We start from the raw sequence: 21,294 nt of genomic DNA, 5'->3' as shown, positions 1-21,294 counted from the left end.
AGCGCTTTAAAATGAAGCCATGCCCATCTCAAAAGAAGATGACAAGAGTTCGTGGGAGCAATATCACATAATACTTCTTTCACACATTGTCATGAACTGAATTTGATCCTTGCTTGATTCGAATTTAATCTTGTTGGTAACTTTAGTTTCTCCACCAATCTTTGGCTTATAACATTGTTGTCGCTTTCGTAAACGAATGCAACTAAACATGGGTGGCATTTGATTAAACACCTTGTTCTCTACTACCTTTTCCATAATATTTTTCTTTACTTCCTTTTCTTTTTCTTCAATTTCCCTTGCTTTTGCAGTTTATATTTCTTCTTTTTCAATTCTTTCTTTTTCTATTTTCTCCTTCAGCCTATCACGATCCTTACTTTCTTGTCTTGGTGTCACAAATTTCAACTTCATTTCATGTCCCTCATGCTTCAAATGAAGGGAACGTTCATCAAGATTGAGCGTTTTAAAATGAAGCCATGCCCATCTCAAAAGAAGATGACAAGAGTTCGTGGGAGCAATATCACATAATACTTCTTTCACACATTGTCCTGTACCGAATTTGATCCTTGCTTGATTCGAATAAAAGCTTGTTGGTAACTTGAGTTTCTCCACCAATCTTTGGCTTACAACATTGTTGTCCCTTTCGTAAATGAATGCAACTGAACATGGGTGGCCTTCGATGAAACACCTTATTTCCCTACTTCCTTTTCCATCATCTTTATCTTTACTTCCTTTTTTTTTCTTCAATTTCCCATCCTTCTACAGTTTATATTTCTTCCTTTTCTATTCTTTCTTTTTCTATTTTCTCGTTCAGCCTATGTTGATCCTTACTGGCTTGTCTTGGTGTCATAAATTTCAACTTCATTTCATGTCCCTCATTCCTTAAATAAAGGGAACGTTCATCAAGATTGAGCGCTTTAAAATGAAGCCATGCCCATCTCAAAAGAAGATCACAAAAGCTCGTGGGAGCAATATCACATAATACTTCTTCCACACAATGTCCTGTACCGAATTTGATCCTTGCTTGATTCGAATGAAAGCTTGTTGGTGACTTGAGTTTCTCCACCAATCTTTGTCTTACAACATTGTTGTCCCTTTCGTAAACGAATGCAACTGAACATGGGTGGCCGTCGATGAAACACCTTATTTCCCTACTTCCTTTTCCATCATCTTTATCTTTACTTCCTTTTCTTTTTCTTCAATTTCCCTTCCTTCTACAGTTAATATTTCTTCCTTTTCTATTCTATCTTTTTCTATTTTCTCGTTCAGCCTATGTTGATCCTTACTGGCTTGTCTTGGTGTCACAAATTGGAACTTCATTTCATGTCCCTCATGCCTCAAATGAAGGGAACGTTCATCAAGATTGAGCGTTTTAAAATGAAGCCATGCCAAATCTCAAAAGAAGATGACAAGAGTTCGTGGGAGCAATATCACATAATACTTCTTTCACACAATGTCCTGTACCGAATTTGATCGTTGCTTGATTCGAATGAAACCTTGTTGGTAACTTGATATTCTCCACCAATCTTTGGCTTACAACATTGATGTCCCTTTCGTAAACGAATGCAACTGAACATGGGTGGCCGTCGATGAAACACCTTATTTCCCTACTTCCTTTTCCATCATCTTTATCTTTACTTCCTTTTCTTTTTCTTCAATTTCCCTTCCTTCTACAGTTTATATTTATTCCTTTTCTATTCTTTCTTTTTCTATTTTCTCGTTCAGCCTATGTTGATCCTTACTGGCTTGTCTTGGTGTCATAAATTTCAACTTCAATTCATGTCCCTCATTCCTTAAATAAAGGGAACGTTCATCAAGATTGAGCGCTTTAAAATGAAGCCATGCCCATCTCAAAAGAAGATGACAAGAGTTCGTGGGAGCAATATCACATAATACTTCTTTCACACATTGTCATGAACTGAATTTGATCCTTGCTTGATTCGAATTTAATCTTGTTGGTAACTTTAGTTTCTCCACCAATCTTTGGCTTATAACATTGTTGTCGCTTTCGTAAACGAATGCAACTAAACATGGGTGGCATTTGATTAAACACCTTGTTCTCTACTACCTTTTCCATAATATTTTTCTTTACTTCCTTTTCTTTTTCTTTAATTTCCCTTGCTTCTGCAGTTTATATTTCTTCTTTTTCAATTCTTTCTTTTTCTATTTTCTCTTTCAGCCTATCACGATCCTTACTTTCTTGTCTTGGTGTCACAAATTTCAACTTCATTTCATGTCCCTCATGCCTCAAATGAAGGGAACGTTCATCAAGATTGAGCGTTTTAAAATGAAGCCATGCCCATCTCAAAAGAAGATGACAAGAGTTCGTGGGAGCAATATCACATAATACTTCTTTCACACATTGTCCTGTACCGAATTTGATCCTTGCTTGTTTCGAATAAAAGCTTGTTGGTAACTTGAGTTTCTCCACCAATCTTTGGCTTACAACATTGTTGTCCCTTTCGTAAATGAATGCAACTGAACATGGGTGGCCTTCGATGAAACACCTTATTTCCCTACTTCCTTTTCCATCATCTTTATCTTTACTTCCTTTTTTTTTCTTCAATTTCCCATCCTTCTACAGTTTATATTTCTTCCTTTTCTATTCTTTCTTTTTCTATTTTCTCGTTCAGCCTATGTTGATCCTTACTGGCTTGTCTTGGTGTCATAAATTTCAACTTCATTTCATGTCCCTCATTCCTTAAATAAAGGGAACGTTCATCAAGATTGAGCGCTTTAAAATGAAGCCATGCCCATCTCAAAAGAAGATCACAAAAGCTCGTGGGAGCAATATCACATAATACTTCTTCCACACAATGTCCTGTACCGAATTTGATCCTTGCTTGATTCGAATGAAAGCTTGTTGGTGACTTGAGTTTCTCCACCAATCTTTGGCTTACAACATTGTTGTCCCTTTCGTAAACGAATGCAACTGAACATGGGTGGCCGTCGATGAAACACCTTATTTCCCTACTTCCTTTTCCATCATCTTTATCTTTACTTCCTTTTCTTTTTCTTCAATTTCCCTTCCTTCTACAGTTAATATTTCTTCCTTTTCTATTCTATCTTTTTCTATTTTCTCGTTCAGCCTATGTTGATCCTTACTGGCTTGTCTTGGTGTCACAAATTGGAACTTCATTTCATGTCCCTCATGCCTCAAATGAAGGGAACGTTCATCAAGATTGAGCGTTTTAAAATGAAGCCATGCCAAATCTCAAAAGTAGATGACAAGAGTTCGTGGGAGCAATATCACATAATACTTCTTTCACACAATGTCCGGTACCGAATTTGATCCTTGCTTGATTCGAATGAAACCTTGTTGGTAACTTGAGTTTCTCCACCAATCTTTGGCTTACAACATTGTTGTCCCTTTCGTAAACGAATGCAACTGAACATGGGTGGCCGTCGATGAAACACCTTATTTCCCTACTTCCTTTTCCATCATCTTTATCTTTACTTCCTTTTCTTTTTCTTCAATTTCCCTTCCTTCTACAGTTTATATTTCTTCCTTTTCTATTCTTTCTTTTTCTATTTTCTCGTTCAGCCTATGTTGATCCTTACTAGCTTGTCTTGGTATCATCAATTTCAACTTCATTTCATGTCCCTCATTCCTCAAATAAAAGGAACGTTCATCAAGATTGAGCGTTTTAAAATGAAGCCATGCCCATCTCAAAAGAAGATGACAAGAGTTCGTGGGAGCAATATCACATAATACTTCTTTCACACATTGTCTTGTACCGAATTTGATCCTTGCTTGATTCGAATTTAAGCTTGTTGGTAACTTGAGTTTCTTCACCAATCTTTGGCTTACAACATTATTGTCCCTTTCGTAAATGAATGCAACTGAACATGGGTGGCCTTCGATGAAACACCTTATTTCCCTACTTCCTTTTCCATCATCTTTATCTTTACTTACTTTTTTTTTCTTCAATTTCCCATCCTTCTACAGTTTATATTCCTTCCTTTTCTATTCTTTCTTTTTCTATTTTCTCGTTCAGCCTATGTTGATCCTTACTGGCTTGTCTTGGTGTCATAAATTTCAACTTCATTTCATGTCCCTCATTCTTCAAATAAAGGGAACGTTCATCAAGATTGAGCGCTATAAAATGAAGCCATGGCCATCTCAAAAGAAGATGACAAGAGTTCGTGGGAGCAATATCATATAATACTTCTTTCACACGTTGTCATGTACTGAATTTGATCCTTGCTTGATTCGGATGAAAGCTTGTTGGTAACTTGAGTTTCTCCACCAATCTTTGGCTTACAACATTGTTGTCCCTTTCGTAAACGAATGCAACTTAACATGGGTGGCCTTCGATTAAACACCTTGTTCTCTACTACCTTTTCCATAATCTTTTTCTTTACGTCCTTTTCTTTTTCTTTAATTTCCCTTGCTTCTGCAGTTTATATTTCTTCTTTTTCAATTCTTTCTTTTTCTATTTTCTCCTTCAGCCTATCATGATCCTTACTGGCTTGTCTTGGTGTCACAAATTTCAACTTCATTTCATGTCCCTCATGCCTCAAATGAAGGCAACGTTCATCAAGATTGAGCCTTTTAAAATGAAGCCATGCCCATCTCAAAAGAAGATGACAAGAGTTCGTGGGAGCAATATCACATAATACTTCTTTCACACATTGTCATGTACCGAATTTGATCTTTGCTTGATTTGAATCAAAGCTTTTTGGTAACTTGAGTTTCTCCGCCAATCTTTGGCTTACAACATTCTTGTCCCTTTCGTAAATGAATGCAACTGAACATGGGTGGCCTTCGATGAAACACCTTATTTCCCTACTTCCTTTTCCATCATCTTTATCTTTACTTCCTTTTTTTTTCTTCAATTTCCCATCCTTCTACAGTTTATATTTCTTCCTTTTCTATTCTTTCTTTTTCTATTTTCTCGTTCAGCCTATGTTGATACTTCTTGGCTTGTCTTGGTGTCATAAATTTCAACTTCATTTGATGTCCCTCATGCCTCAAACAAAGGGAACTTTTATCAAGATTGAGCATTTTAAAATGAAGCAATGCCCATCTAAAAAGAAGATGACAAGAGTTCGTGGGAGCAATATCACATAATAATTCTTTCACAGATTGTCATGTACCGAATTTGATCCTTGCTTGATTCGAATGAAACCTTGTTGGTAACTTGAGTTTCTCCCCCAATCTTTGGCTTACAACGTTGTTGTCCCTTTCGTAAACGAATGCAACTGAACATGGGTGGCCTTCGATGAAACACCTTATTTCCCTACTTCCTTTTCCATCATCTTTATCTTTACTTCCTTTTCTTTTTCTTCAATTTCCCTTCCTTCTACAGTTTATATTTCTTCCTTTTCTATTCTTTCTTTTTCTATTTTCTCGTTCAGCCTATGTTGATCCTTACTGGCTTGTCTTGGTATCATAAATTTCAACTTCATTTCATGTCCCTCATTCCTTAAATAAAGGGAACGTTCATCAAGATTGAGCGCTTTAAAATGAAGCTATGCCCATCTCAAAAGAAGATGACAAGAGTTCGTGGGAGCAATATCACATAATAGTTCTTTCACACATTGTCCTGTACCGAATTTGATCCTTTCTTGATTCAGATGAAAGCTTGTTGGTAACTGGAGTTTCTCCACCAATCTTTGGCTTACAACATTGTTGTCCCTTTCGTAAACGAATGCAACTTAACATGGGTGGCCTTCGATTAAACACCTTGTTCTCTACTACCTTTTCCTTAATCTTTTTCTTTACTTCCTTTTCTTTTTCTTTAATTTCCCTTCCTTCTGCAGTTTATAATTCTTCTTTTTCAATTCTTTCTTTTTCTATTTTCTCCTTCAGCCGATGATGATGCATACTGGCTTGTCTTGGTGTCACAAATTTGAACTTCATTCCATGTCCCTCATGCCTCAAATGAAGGGAACGTTCATCAAGATTGAGCGTTTTAAAATGAAGCCATGCCCATCTCAAAAGAAGATGACAAGAGTTCGTGGGAGCAATATCACATACTACTTCTTTCACACATTGTCATGTACCGAATTTGATCCTTGCTTGATTCGAATGAAAGCTAGTTGGTAACTTGAGTTTCTCCACCAATCTTTGGCTTACAACATTGTTGTCCCTTTCGTAAACGAATGCAACTGAACATGGGTGGCCTTCGATGAAACACCTTATTTCCCTACTTCCTTTTCCATCATGTTTATCTTTACTTCCTTTTCTTTTTCTTCAATTTCCCTTCCTTCTACAGTTTATATTTCTTCCTTTTCTATTCTTTCTTTTTCTATTTTCTCGTTCAGCCTATGTTGATCCTTACTGGCTTGTCATGGTATCATAAATTTCAACTCCATTTCATGTCCCTCATTCCTTAAATAAAGGGAACGTTCATCAAGACTGAGCGCTTTAAAATGAAGCCATGCCCATCTCAAAAGAAGATCACAAGAGTTCGTGGGAGAAATATCACATAATAGTTCTTTCACACATTGTCCTGTACCGAATTTGATCCTTTCTTGATTCAGATGAATGCTTGTTGGTAAATGGAGTTTCTCCACCAATCTTTGGCTTACAACATTGTTGTCCCTTTCGTAAACGAATGCAACTTAACATGGGTGGCCTTCGATTAAACACCTTGTTCTCTAGTACCTTTTCCATAATCTTTTTCTTTACTTCCTTTTCTTTTTCTATAATTTCCCTTCCTTCTGCAGTTTATATTTCTTCTTTTTCTATTTTCTCCTTCAGCCTATGATCATGCTTACTGGCTTGTCTTGGTGTCACAAATTTCAACTTCATTTCATGTCCCTCAGGCCTCAAATGAAGGGAACGTTCATCAAGATTGAGCTTTTTAATGGAAGCCATGCCCATCTCAAAAGAAGACGACAAGAGTTCGTGGGAGCAATATCACATAATACTTCCTTAACACATTGTCATGTACTGAATTTGATCCTTGCTTGATTCGGATTAAAGCTTGTTGGTAACTTGAGTTTCTCCACCAATCTTTGGCTTACAACATTGTTGTCGCTTTCGTAAACGAATGCAACTAAACATGGGTGGCCTTCGATTAAACACCTTGTTCTCTACTACCTTTCATGTAATCTTTTTCTTTACTTCCTTTTCTTTTTCTTCAATTTCCCTTCCTTCTGCAATTTATATTTTTTCTTTTTCAATTCTTTCTTTTTCTATTTTCTCCTTCAACGTATGTTGATCCTTCTTGGCTTGTCTTGGTGTCATAAATTTCAACTCCATTTCATGTCCCTCATGCCTCAAATGAAGGGAACATTCATCAAGATTGAGCGTTTTAAAATGAAGCCATGCCCATCTCAAAAGAAGATGACAAGAGTTCGTGGGAGCAATATCACATAATACTTCTTTTACGCATTGTCATGTACCGAATTTGATCCTTGCTTGATTCGAATGAAAGCTTGTTGGTAACTTGAGTTTCTCCACCAATCTTTGGCTTACAACATTGTTGTCCCTTTCGTAAACGAATGCAACTGAACATGGGTGGCCTTCGATGAAACACCTTATTTCCCTACTTCCTTTTCCATCATCTTTATCTTTACTTCCTTTTCTTTTTCCTCAATTTCCCTTTCTTCTACAGTTTATATTTCTTCCTTTTCAATTCTTTCTTGTTCTATTTTGTCCTTCAACGTATGTTGATCCTTCTTGGCTTGTCCTGGTGTCATAAATTTCAACTTCATTTCATGTCCCTCATGCCTCAAATGAAGGGAACGTTCATCAAGATTGAGAATTTTAAAATGAAGCCATGCCCATCTCAAAAGAAGATGACAAGAGTTCGTGGGAGCAATATCACATAATACTTCTTTCACACATTGTCATGTACCGAATTTGATCCTTGCTTGATTCGAACGAAAGCTTGTTGGTAACTTGAGTTTCTCCACAAATCTTTGGCTTACAACATTGTTGCCCCTTTCGTAAACGAATGCAACTGAACATGGGTGGCCTTCGATGAAACACCTTATTTCCCTACTTCCTTTTCCATCATCTTTATCTTTACTTCCTTTTCTTTTTCTTCAATTTCCCTTCCTTCTACAGTTTATATTTCTTCCTTTTCTATTCTTTCTTTTTCTATTCTCTCGTTCAGCCTATGTTGATCCTTACTGGCTTGTCTTGGTATCATAAATTTCAACTTCATTTCATGTCCCTCATTCCTTAAATAAAGGGAACGTTCATCAAGATTGAGCGCTTTAAAATGAAGCCATGCCCATCTCAAAAGAAGATCACAAGATTTCGTGGGAGAAATATCACATAATAGTTCTTTCACACATTGTCCTGTACCGAATTTGATCCTTTCTTGATTCAGATGAATGCTTGTTGGTAAATGGAGTTTCTCCACCAATCTTTGGCTTACAACATTGTTGTCCCTTTCGTAAACGAATGCAACTCAACATGGGTGGCCTTCGATTAAACACCTTGTTCTCTACTACCTTTTCCATAATCTTTTTCTTTACTTCCTTTTCTTTTTCTTCAATTTCCCTTCCTTTTGCAGTTTATATTTCTTCTTTTGCAATTCTTTCTTTTTCTATTTTCTCCTTCAACCTATGTTGATACTTACTGGCTTGTCTTGGTATCATAAATTTCAACTTCATTTCATGTCCCTCATTCCTTAAATAAAGGGAACGTTCATCAAGATTGAGCGCTTTAAAATGAAGCCATGCCCATCTCAAAAGAAGATACCAAGAGTTCGTGGGAGCAATATCACATAATACTTCCTTCACACATTGTCATGTACTGAATTTGATCCTTGCTTTATTCGGATTAAAGCTTGTTGGTAACTTAAGTTTCTCCACCAATCTTTGGCTTACAACATTGTTGTCGCTTTCGTAAACGATTGCAACTAAACATGGGTGGCCTTCGATTAAACACCTTGTTCTCTACTACCTTTCGTATAATCTTTTTCTTTACTTCCTTTTCTTTTTCTTCAATTTCCCTTCCTTCTGCAATTTATATTTCTTCTTCTTCAATTCTTTCTTTTTCTATTTTCTCCTTCAACGTATGTTGATCCTTCTTGGCTTGTCTTGGTGTCATAAATTTCAACTTCATTTCATGTCCCTCATGCCTCAAATGAAGGGAACGTTCATCAAGATTGAGAATTTTAAAATGAAGCCATGCCCATCTCAAAAGAAGATGACAAGAGTTCGTGGGAGCAATATCACATAATACTTCTTTTACACATTGTCATGTACCGAATTTGATCCTTGCTTGATTCGAATGAAAGCTTGTTGGTAACTTGAGTTTCTCCACAAATCTTTGGCTTACAACATTGTTGTCCCTTTCGTAAACGAATGCAACTGAACATGGGTGGCCTTCGATGAAACACCTTATTTCCCTACTTCCTTTTCCATCATCTTTATCTTTACTTCCTTTTCTTTTTCTTCAATTTCCCTTCCTTCTACAGTTTATATTTCTTCCTTTTCTATTCTTTCTTGTTCTATTTTCTCGTTCAGCCTATGTTGATCCTTACTGGCTTGTCATGGTATCATAAATTTCAACTTCATTTCATGTCCCTCATGCCTTAAATAAAGGGAACGTTCATCAAGATTGAGCGCTTTAAAATAAAGCCATGCCCATCTCAAAAGAAGACAACAAGAGTTCGTGGGAGCAATATCACATAATACTTCCTTAACACATTGTCATGTACTAAATTTGATCCTTGCTTGATTCGGATTAAAGCTTGTTGGTAACTTGAGTTTCTCCACCAATCTTTGGCTTACAACATTGTTGTCGCTTTTGTAAACGAATGCAACTAAACATGGGTGGCCTTCGATTAAACACCTTGTTCTCTATTACCTTTCCCATAATCTTTTTCTTTACTTCCTTTTCTTTTTCTTCAATTTCCCTTCCTTCTGCAATTTATATTTCTTCTTTTTCAATTCTTTCTTTTTCTATTTTCTCCTTCAAAGTATGTTGATCCTTCTTGGCTTGTCTTGGTGTCATAAATTTCAACTTCATTTCATGTCCCTCATGCCTCAAATGAAGGGAACGTTCATCAAGATTGAGCGTTTTAAAATGAAGCCATGCCCATCTCAAAAGAAGATGACAAAAGTTCGTGGGAGCAATATCGCATAATACTTCTTTCACACATTGTCAAGTACCGAATTTGATCCTTGCTTGATTCGAATGAAAGCTTGTTGGTAACTTGAGTTTCTCCACCAATCTTTGGCTTACAACATTGTTGTCCCTTTCGTAAATGAATGCAACTGAACATGGGTGGCCTTCGATGAAACACCTTATTTCCCTACTTCCTTTTCCATCATCTTTATCTTTACTTCCTTTTCTTTTTCTTCAATTTCCCTTCCTTCTACAGTTTATATTTCTTCCTTTTCTATTCTTTCTTGTTCTATTTTCTCCTTCAACGTATGTTGATCCTTCTTGGCTTGTCTTGGTGTCACAAATTTGAACTTCATTTCATGTCCCTCATGCCTCAAATGAAGGGAACGTTCATCAAGATTGAGCGTTTTAAAATGAAGCCATGCCCATCTCAAAAGAAGATGACAAGAGTTCGTGGGAGCAATATCATATAATACTTCTTTCACACGTTGTCATGTACTAAATTTGATCCTTGCTTGATTCGGATGAAAGATTGTTGGTAACTTGAGTTTCTCCACCAATCTTTGGCTTACAACATTGTTGTCGCTTTCGTAAACGAATGCAAGTAAACATGGGTGGCCTTCGATTAAACACCTTGTTCTCTATTACCTTTCCCATAATCTTTTTCTTTACTTCCTTTTCTTTTTCTTCAATTTCCCTTCCTTCTGCAATTTATATTTCTTCTTTTTCAATTCTTTCTTTTTCTATTTTCTCCTTCAACGTATGTTGATCCTTCTTGGCTTGTCTTGGTGTCATAAATTTCAAATTCATTTCATGTCCCTCATGCCTCAAATGAAGGGAACGTTCATCAAGATTGAGCGTTTTAAAATGAAGCCATGTCCATCTCAAAAGAAGATGACAAGAGTTCGTGGGAGCAATATCATATAATACTTCTTTCACACGTTGTCATGTACTGAATTTGATCCTTGCTTGATTTGGATGAAAGCTTGTTGGTAACTTGAGTTTCTCCACCAATCTTTGGCTTACAACATTGTTGTCGCTTTCGTAAACGAATGCAACTAAACATGGGTGGCCTTCGATTAAACACCTTGTTCTCTATTACCTTTCCCATAATCTTTTTCTTTACTTCCTTTTCTTTTTCTTCAATTTCCCTTCTTTCTGCAATTTATATTTCTTCTTTTTCAATTCTTTCTTTTTCTATTTTCTCCTTCAACGTATGTTGATCCTTCTTGGCTTGTCTTGGTGTCATAAATTTCAACTTCATTTCATGTCCCTCATGCCTCAAATGAAGGGAACGTTCATCAAGATTGAGCGTTTTAAAATGAAGCCATGCCCATCTCAAAAGAAGATGACAAGAGTTCGTGGGAGCAATATCACATAATACTTCTTTCACACATTGTCATGTACCGAATTTGATCCTTGCTTGATTCGAATGAAAGCTTGTTAGTAACTTGAGTTTCTCCACCAATCTTTGGCTTACAACATTCTTGTCGCTTTCGTAAACGAATGCAACTGAACATGGGTGGCCTTCGATGAAACACCTTATTTCCCTACTTCCTTTTCCATAATCTTTATCTTTACTTCCTTTTCTTTTTCTTCAATTTCCCTTCCTTCTACAGTTTATATTTCTTCCTTTTCTATTCTTTCTTGTTCTATTTTCTCCTTCAACGTATATTGATCCTTCTTGGCTTGTCTTGGTGTCACAAATTTGAACTTCATTTCATGTCCCTCATGCCTCAAATGAAGGGAACGTTCATCAAGATTGAGCGTTTTAAAATGAAGCCATGCCCATCTCAAAAGAAGATTACAAGAGTTCGTCGGAGCAATATCATATAATACTTCTTTCACACGTTGTCATGTACTGAATTTGATCCTTGCTTGATTCGGATGAAAGCTTGTTGGTAACTTGAGTTTCTCCACCAATCTTTGGCTTACAACATTGTTGTCGCTTTCGTAAACGAATGCAACTAAACATGGGTGGCCTTCGATTAAACACCTTGTTCTCTATTACCTTTCCCATAATCTTTTTCTTTACTTCCTTTTCTTTTTCTTCAATTTCCCTTCTTTCTGCAATTTATATTTCTTCTTTTTCAATTCTTTCTTTTTCTATTTTCTCCTTCAACGTATGTTGATCCTTCTTGGCTTGTCTTGGTGTCATAAATTTCAACTTCATTTCATGTCCCTCATGCCTCAAATGAAGGGAACGTTCATCAAGATTGAGCGTTTTAAAATGAAGCCATGCCCATCTCAAAAGAAGATGACAAGAGTTCGTGGGAGCAATATCACATAATACTTCTTTCACACATTGTCATGTACCGAATTTGATCCTTGCTTGATTCGAATGAAAGCTTGTTAGTAACTTGAGTTTCTCCACCAATCTTTGGCTTACAACATTCTTGTCGCTTTCGTAAACGAATGCAACTGAACATGGGTGGCCTTCGATGAAACACCTTATTTCCCTACTTCCTTTTCCATAATCTTTATCTTTACTTCCTTTTCTTTTTCTTCAATTTCCCTTCCTTCTACAGTTTATATTTCTTCCTTTTCTATTCTTTCTTGTTCTATTTTCTCCTTCAACGTATATTGATCCTTCTTGGCTTGTCTTGGTGTCACAAATTTGAACTTCATTTCATGTCCCTCATGCCTCAAATGAAGGGAACGTTCATCAAGATTGAGCGTTTTAAAATGAAGCCATGCCCATCTCAAAAGAAGATTACAAGAGTTCGTCGGAGCAATATCATATAATACTTCTTTCACACGTTGTCATGTACTGAATTTGATCCTTGCTTGATTCGGATGAAAGCTTGTTGGTAACTTGAGTTTCTCCACCAATCTTTGGCTTACAACATTGTTGTCGCTTTCGTAAACGAATGCAACTAAACATGGGTGGCCTTCGATTAAACACCTTGTTCTCTATTACCTTTCCCATAATCTTTTTCTTTACTTCCTTTTCTTTTTCTTCAATTTCCCTTCCTTCTGCAATTTATATTTCTTCTTTTTCAATTCTTTCTTTTTCTATTTTCTCCTTCAACGTATGTTGATCCTTCTTGGCTTGTCTTGGTGTCATAAATTTCAACTTCATTTCATGTCCCTCATGCCTCAAATGAAGGGAACGTTCATCAAGATTGAGCGTTTTAAAATGAAGCCATGCCCATCTCAAAAGAAGATGACAAGAGTTCGTGGGAGCAATATCACATAATACTTCTTTCACACATTGTCATGTACCGAATTTGATCCTTGCTTGATTCGAATGAAAGCTTGTTGGTAACTTGAGTTTCTCCACCAATCTTTGGCTTACAACATTCTTGTCGCTTTCGTAAACGAATGCAACTGAACATGGGTGGCCTTCGATGAAACACCTTGTTCTCTACTACCTTTTCCATAATCTTTATCTTTACTTCCTTTTCTTTTTCTTCAATTTCCCTTCCTTCTACAGTTTATATTTCTTCCTTTTCTATTCTTTCTTGTTCTATTTTCTGCTTCAACATATATTGATCCTTCTTGGCTTGTCTTGGTGTCACAAATTTGAACTTCATTTCATGTCCCTCATGCCTCAAATGAAGGGAACGTTCATCAAGATTGAGCGTTTTAAAATGAAGCCATGCCCATCTCAAAAGAAGATTACAAGAGTTCGTCGGAGCAATATCATATAATACTTCTTTCACACATTGTCATGTACTGAATTTGATCCTTGCTTGATTCGGATGAAAGCTTGTTGGTAACTTGAGTTTCTCCACCAATCTTTGGCTTACAACATTGTTGTCGCTTTCGTAAACGAATGCAACTAAACATGGGTGGCCTTTGATTAAACACCTTGTTCTCTATTACCTTTCCCATATTCTTTTTCTTTACTTCCTTTTCTTTTTCTTCAATTTCCCTTCCTTCTGCAATTTATATTTCTTCTTTTTCAATTCTTTCTTTTTCTATTTTCTCCTTCAACGTATGTTCATCCTTCTTGGCTTGTCTTGGTGTCATAAATTTCAAATTCATTTCATGTCCCTCATGCCTCAAATGAAGGGAACGTTCATGAAGATTGAGCTTTTTAATGGAAGCCATGCCCATCTCAAAAGAAGACGACAAGAGTTCGTGGGAGCAATATCACATAATACTTCCTTAACACATTGTCATGTACTGAATTTGATCCTTGCTTGATTCGGATTAAAGCTTGTTGGTAACTTGAGTTTCTCCACCAATCTTTGGCTTACAACATTGTTGTCGCTTTCGTAAACGAATGCAACAAAACATGGGTGGCCTTCGATTAAACACCTTGTTCTCTACTACCTTTCCCATAATCTTTTTCTTTACTTCCTTTTCTTTTTCTTCAATTTCCCTTCCTTCTGCAATTTATATTTCTTCTTTTTCAATTCTTTCTTTTTCTATTTTCTCCTTCAACGTATGTTGATCCTTCTTGGCTTGTCTTGGTGTCATAAATTTCAACTTCATTTCATGTCCCTCATGCCTCAAATGAAGGGAACGTTCATCAAGATTGAGCGTTTTAAAATGAAGCCATGCCCATCTCAAAAGAAGATGACAAGAGTTCGTGGGAGCAATTTCATATAATACTTCTTTCACATGTTGTAATGTACTGAATTTGATCCTTGCTTGATTCGGATGAAAGCTTGTTGGTAACTTGAGTTTCTCCACCAATCTTTGGCTTACAACATTGTTGTCGCTTTCGTAAACGAATGCAACTAAACATGGGTGGTCTTCGATTAAACACCTTGTTCTCTATTACCTTTCCCATAATCTTTTTCTTTACTTCCTTTTCTTTTTCTTCAATTTCCCTTCCTTCTGCAATTTATATTTCTTCTTTTTCAATTCTTTCTTTTTCTATTTTCTCCTTCAACGTATGTTGATCCTTTTTGGCTTGTCTTGGTGTCATAAATTTCAACTTCATTTCATGTCCCTCATGCCTCAAATGAAGGGAACGTTCATCAAGATTGAGCGTTTTAAAATGAAGCCATGCCCATCTCAAAAGAAGATGACAAGAGTTCGTGGGAGCAATATCATATAATACTTCTTTCACATGTTGTCATGTACTGAATTTGATCCTTGCTTGATTCGGATGAAAGCTTGTTGGTAACTTGAGTTTCTCCACCAATCTTTGGCTTACAACATTGTTGTCGCTTTCGTAAACGAATGCAACTAAACATGGGTGGTCTTCGATTAAACACCTTGTTCTCTATTACCTTTCCCATAATCTTTTTCTTTACTTCCTTTTCTTTTTCTTCAATTTCCCTTCCTTCTGCAATTTATATTTCTTCTTTTTCAATTCTTTCTTTTTCTATTTTCTCCTTCAACGTATGTTGATCCTTCTTGGCTTGTCTTGGTGTCATAAATTTCAACTTCATTTCATGTCCCTCATGCCTCAAATGAAGGGAACGTTCATCAAGATTGAGCGTTTTAAAATGAAGCCATGCCCATCTCAAAAGAAGATGACAAGAGTTCGTGGGAGCAATATCACATAATACTTCTTTCACACATTGTCTTGTACCGAATTTGATCCTTGCTTGATTCGAATGAAAGCTTGTTGGTAACTTGAGTTTCTCCACCAATCTTTGGCTTACAACATTGTTGTCCCTTTCGTAAACGAATGCAACTGAACATGGATGGCCTTCGATGAAACACCTTATTTCCCTACTTCCTTTTCCATCATCTTTATCTTTACTTCCTTTTCTTTTTCTTCAATTTCCCTTCCTTCTACAGTTTATATTTCTTCCTTTTCTATTCTTTCTTTTTCTATTTTCTCGTTCAGCCTATGTTGATACTTACTGGCCTGTCTTGGTATCATAAATTTCAACTTCATTTCATGTCCCTCATTCCTTAAATAAAGGGCACATTCATCAAGATTGAGCGCTTTAAAATGAAGCCATGCCCATCTCAAAAGAAGATCACAAGAGTTCGTGGGAGCAATATCACATAATACTTCCTTCACACATTGTCATGTACCGAATTTGATCCTTGCTTGATTCGAATGAAAGCTTGTTGGTAACTTGAGTTTCTCCACAAATCTTTGGCTTACAACATTGTTGTCCCTTTTGTAAACGAATGCAACTGAACATGGGTGGCCTTCAATGAAACACCTTATTTCCCTACTTCCTTTTCCATCATCTTTATCTTTACTTCCTTTTCTTTTTCTTCAATTTCCCTTCCTTCTACAATTTATATTTCTTCCTTTTCTATTCTTTCTTTTTCTATTTTCTCGTTCAGCCTATGTTGATCCTTACTGGCTTGTCTTGGTATCATAAATTTCAACTTCATTTCATGTCCCTCATTCCTTAAATAAAGGGAACGTTTATCAAGATTGAGCGCTTTAAAATGAAGCCATGCCCATCTCAAAAGAAGATGACAAGAGTTCGTGGGAGCAATATCACATAATACTTCTTTCACACATTGTCATGTACTGAATTTGATCCTTGCTTGATTCGGATTAAAGCTTGTTGGTAACTTGAGTTTCTCCACCAATCTTTGGCTTACAACATTGTTGTCGCTTTCGTAAACGAATGCAACTAAACATGGGTGGCCTTCGATTAAACACCTTGTTCTCTACTACCTTTCCCATAATCTTTTTCTTTACTTCCTTTTCTTTTTCTTCAATTTCCCTTCCTTCTGCAATTTATATTTCTTCTTTTTCAATTCTTTCTTTTTCTATTTTCTCCTTCAACGTATGTTGATCCTTCTTGGCTTGTCTTGGTGTCATAAATTTCAACTTCATTTCATGTCCCCCATGCCTCAAATGAAGGGAACGTTCATCAAGATTGAGCGTTTTAAAATGAAGCCATGCCCATCTCAAAAGAAGACGACAAGAGTTCGTGGGAGCAATATCACATAATACTTCTTTCACACATTGTCATGTACCGAATTTGATCCTTGCTTGATTCGAATGAAAGCTTGTTGGTAACTTGAGTTTCTCCACCAATCTTTGGCTTACAACATTGTTGTCCCTTTCGTAAACGAATGCAACTGAACATGGGTGGCCTTCGATGAAACACCTTAATTCCCTACTTCCTTTTCCATCATCTTTATCTTTACTTCCTTTTCTTTTTCTTCAATTTGCCTTCCTTCTACAGTTTATATTTCTTCCTTTTCTATTCTTTCTTTTTCTATTTTCTCGTTCAGCCGATGATGATGCATACTGGCTTGTCTTGGTGTCACAAATTTCAACTTCATTTCATGTCCCTCATGCCTCAAATGAAGGGAACGTTCATGAAGATTGAGCTTTTTAATGGAAGCCATGCCCATCTCAAAAGAAGACGACAAGAGTTCGTGGGAGCAATATCACATAATACTTCCTTAACACATTGTCATGTACTGAATTTGATCCTTGCTTGATTCGGATTAAAGCTTGTTGGTAACTTGAGTTTCTCCACCAATCTTTGGCTTACAACATTGTTGTCGCTTTCGTAAATGAATGCAACAAAACATGGGTGGCCTTCGATTAAACACCTTGTTCTCTACTACCTTTCCCATAATCTTTTTCTTTACTTCCTTTTCTTTTTCTTCAATTTCCCTTCCTTCTGCAATTTATATTTCTTCTTTTTCAATTCTTACTTTTTCTATTTTCTCCTTCAACGTATGTTGATCCTTCTTGGCTTGTCTTGGTGTCATAAATTTCAACTTCATTTCATGTCCCTCATGCCTCAAATGAAGGGAACGTTCATCAAGATTGAGCGTTTTAAAATGAAGCCATGCCCATCTCAAAAGAAGATGACAAGAGTTCGTGGGAGCAATATCACATAATACTTCTTTCACACATTGTCATGTACTGAATTTGATCCTTGCTTGATCCGGATTAAAGCTAGTTGGTAACTTGAGTTTCTCCACCAATCTTTGGCTTACAACATTGTTGTCCCTTTCGTAAACGAATGCAACTGAACATGGGTGGCCTTCAATGAAACACCTTATTTCCCTACTTCCTTTTCCATCATCTTTATCTTTACTTCCTTTTCTTTTTCTTCAATTTCCCTTCCTTCTACAATTTATATTTCTTCCTTTTCTATTCTTTCTTTTTCTATTTTCTCGTTCAGCCTATGTTGATCCTTACTGGCTTGTCTTGGTATCATAAATTTCAACTTCATTTCATGTCCCTCATTCCTTAAATAAAGGGAACGTTTATCAAGATTGAGCGCTTTAAAATGAAGCCATGCCCATCTCAAAAGAAGATGACAAGAGTTCGTGGGAGCAATATCACATAATACTTCTTTCACACATTGTCATGTACTGAATTTGATCCTTGCTTGATTCGGATTAAAGCTTGTTGGTAACTTGAGTTTCTCCACCAATCTTTGGCTTACAACATTGTTGTCGCTTTCGTAAACGAATGCAACTAAACATGGGTGGCCTTCGATTAAACACCTTGTTCTCTACTACCTTTCCCATAATCTTTTTCTTTACTTCCTTTTCTTTTTCTTCAATTTCCCTTCCTTCTGCAATTTATATTTCTTCTTTTTCAATTCTTTCTTTTTCTATTTTCTCCTTCAACGTATGTTGATCCTTCTTGGCTTGTCTTGGTGTCATAAATTTCAACTTCATTTCATGTCCCCCATGCCTCAAATGAAGGGAACGTTCATCAAGATTGAGTGCTTTAAAATGAAGCCATGCCTATCTCAAAAGAAGATCACAAGAGTTCGTGGGAGAAATATCACATAATAGTTCTTTCACACATTGTCATGTACCGAATTTGATCCTTTCTTGATTCAGATGAATGCTTGTTGGTAAATGGAGTTTCTCCACCAATCTTTGGCTTACAACATTGTTGTCCCTTTCGTAAACGAATGTAACTTAACATGGGTGGCCTTCGATTAAACACCTTGTTCTCTACTACCTTTTCCATAATCTTTTTCTTTACTTCCTTTTCTTTTTCTTTAATTTCCCTTCCTTCTGCAGTTTATAATTCTTCTTTTTCAATTCTTTCTTTTTCTATTTTCTCCTTCAGCCGATGATGATGCATACTGGCTTGTCTTGGTGTCACAAATTTCAACTTCATTTCATGTCCCTCATGCCTCAAATGAAGGGAACGTTCATGAAGATTGAGCTTTTTAATGGAAGCCATGCCCATCTCAAAAGAAGACGACAAGAGTTCGTGGGAGCAATATCACATAATACTTCCTTAACACATTGTCATGTACTGAATTTGATCCTTGCTTGATTCGGATTAAAGCTTGTTGGTAACTTGAGTTTCTCCACCAATCTTTGGCTTACAACATTGTTGTCGCTTTCGTAAACGAATGCAACAAAACATGGGTGGCCTTCGATTAAACACCTTGTTCTCTACTACCTTTCCCATAATCTTTTTCTTTACTTCCTTTTCTTTTTCTTCAATTTCCCTTCCTTCTGCAATTTATATTTCTTCATTTTCTATTCTTTCTTTTTCTATTTTCTCGTTCAGCCTATGTTGATACTTACTGGCCTGTCTTGGTATCATAAATTTCAACTTCATTTCATGTCCCTCATTCCTTAAATAAAGGGAACGTTCATCAGGATTGAGCGCTTTAAAATGAAGCCATGCCCATCTCAAAAGAAGATCACAAGAGTTCGTGGGAGAAATATCACATAATAGTTCTTTCACACATTGTCCTGTACCGAATTTGATCCTTTCTTGATTCAGATGAATGCTTGTTGGTAAATGGAGTTTCTCCACCAATCTTTGGCTTACAACATTGTTGTCCCTTTCGTAAACGAATGCAACTTAACATGGGTGGCCTTCGATTAAACACCTTGTTCTCTACTACCTTTTCCATAATCTTTTTCTTTACTTCCTTTTCTTTTTCTATAATTTCCCATCCTTCTGCAGTTTATATTTCTTCTTTTTCAATTCTTTCTTTTTCTATTTTCTCCTTCAGCCTATGATCATGCTTACTGGCTTGTCTTGGTGTCACAAATTTCAACTTCATTTCATGTCCCTCATGCACCAAATGAAGGGAACTTTCATCAACATTGAGTGATTTAAAATGAAGCCATGCCCATCTCAAAAGAAGATCACAAGAGTTCGTGGGAGCAATATCACATAATACTTCTTTCACACATTGTCTTGTACCGAATTTGATCCTTGCTTGATTCGAATGAAAGCTTGTTGGTAACTTGAGTTTCTCCACCAATCTTTGGCTTACAACATTGTTGTCCCTTTCGTAAACGAATGCAACTGAACATGGGTGGCCTTCGATGAAACACCTTATTTCCCTACTTCCTTTTCCATCATCTTTATCTTTACTTCCTTTTCTTTTTCTTCAATTTCCCTTCCTTTTACAGTTTATATTTCTTCCTTTTCTATTCTTTCTTGTTCTATTTTCTCCTTCAACGTATGTTGATCCTTCTTGGCTTGTATTGGTGTCACAAATTGGAACTTCATTTCATGTCCCTCATGCCTCAAATGAAGGGAACGTTCATCAAGATTGAGCGTTTTAAAATGAAGCCATGCCCATCTCAAAAGAAGATGACAAGAGTTCGTGGGAGCAATATCATATAATACTTCTTTCACACGTTGTCATGTACTGAATTTGATCCTTGCTTGATTCGGATGAAAGCTTGTTGGTAACTGGAGTTTCTCCACCAATCTTTGGCTTACAACATTGTTGTCGCTTTCGTAAACGAATGCAACTAAACCTGAGTGGCCTTCGATTAAACACCTTGTTCTCTATTACCTTTCCCATAATCTTTTTCTTTACTTCCTTTTCTTTTTCTTCAATTTCCCTTCCTTCTGCAATTTATATTTCTTCTTTTTCAATTCTTTCTTTTTCTATTTTCTCCTTCAACGTATGTTGATCCTTCTTGGCTTGTCTTGGTGTCATAAATTTCAACTTCATTTCATTTCCCTCATGCCTCAAATGAAGGGAACGTTCATCAAGATTGAGCGTTTTAAAATGAAGCCATGCCCATCTCAAAAGAAGATGACAAGAGTTCGTGGGAGCAATATCACATAATACTTCTTTCACACAATGTCATGTACCGAATTTGATCCTTGCTTGATTCGAATGAAAGCTTGTTGGTAACTTGAGTTTCTCCACCAATCTTTGGCTTACAACATTGTTGTCGCTTTCGTAAAGGAATGCAACTGAACATGGGTGGCCTTCGATGAAACACCTTGTTCTCTACTACCTTTTCCATAATCTTTATCTTTACTTCCTTTTCTTTTTCTTCAATTTCCCTTCCTTCTACAGTTTATATTTCTTCCTTTTCTATTCTTTCTTGTTCTATTTTCTCCTTCAACGTATATTGATCCTTCTTGGCTTGTGTTGGTGTCACAAATTTGAACTTCATTT

Source organism: Vigna unguiculata, chromosome 7 (genome assembly GCF_037176805.1).
Source record: "Vigna unguiculata cultivar grain cowpea cultivar isolate G323 ecotype 2 chromosome 7, ASM3717680v1, whole genome shotgun sequence".
NCBI classification, from domain to species: Eukaryota; Viridiplantae; Streptophyta; class Magnoliopsida; order Fabales; family Fabaceae; genus Vigna; species Vigna unguiculata.
The sequence above is the reverse complement of the archived record's forward strand: the minus strand, read 5'-3'. Positions refer to the sequence as shown.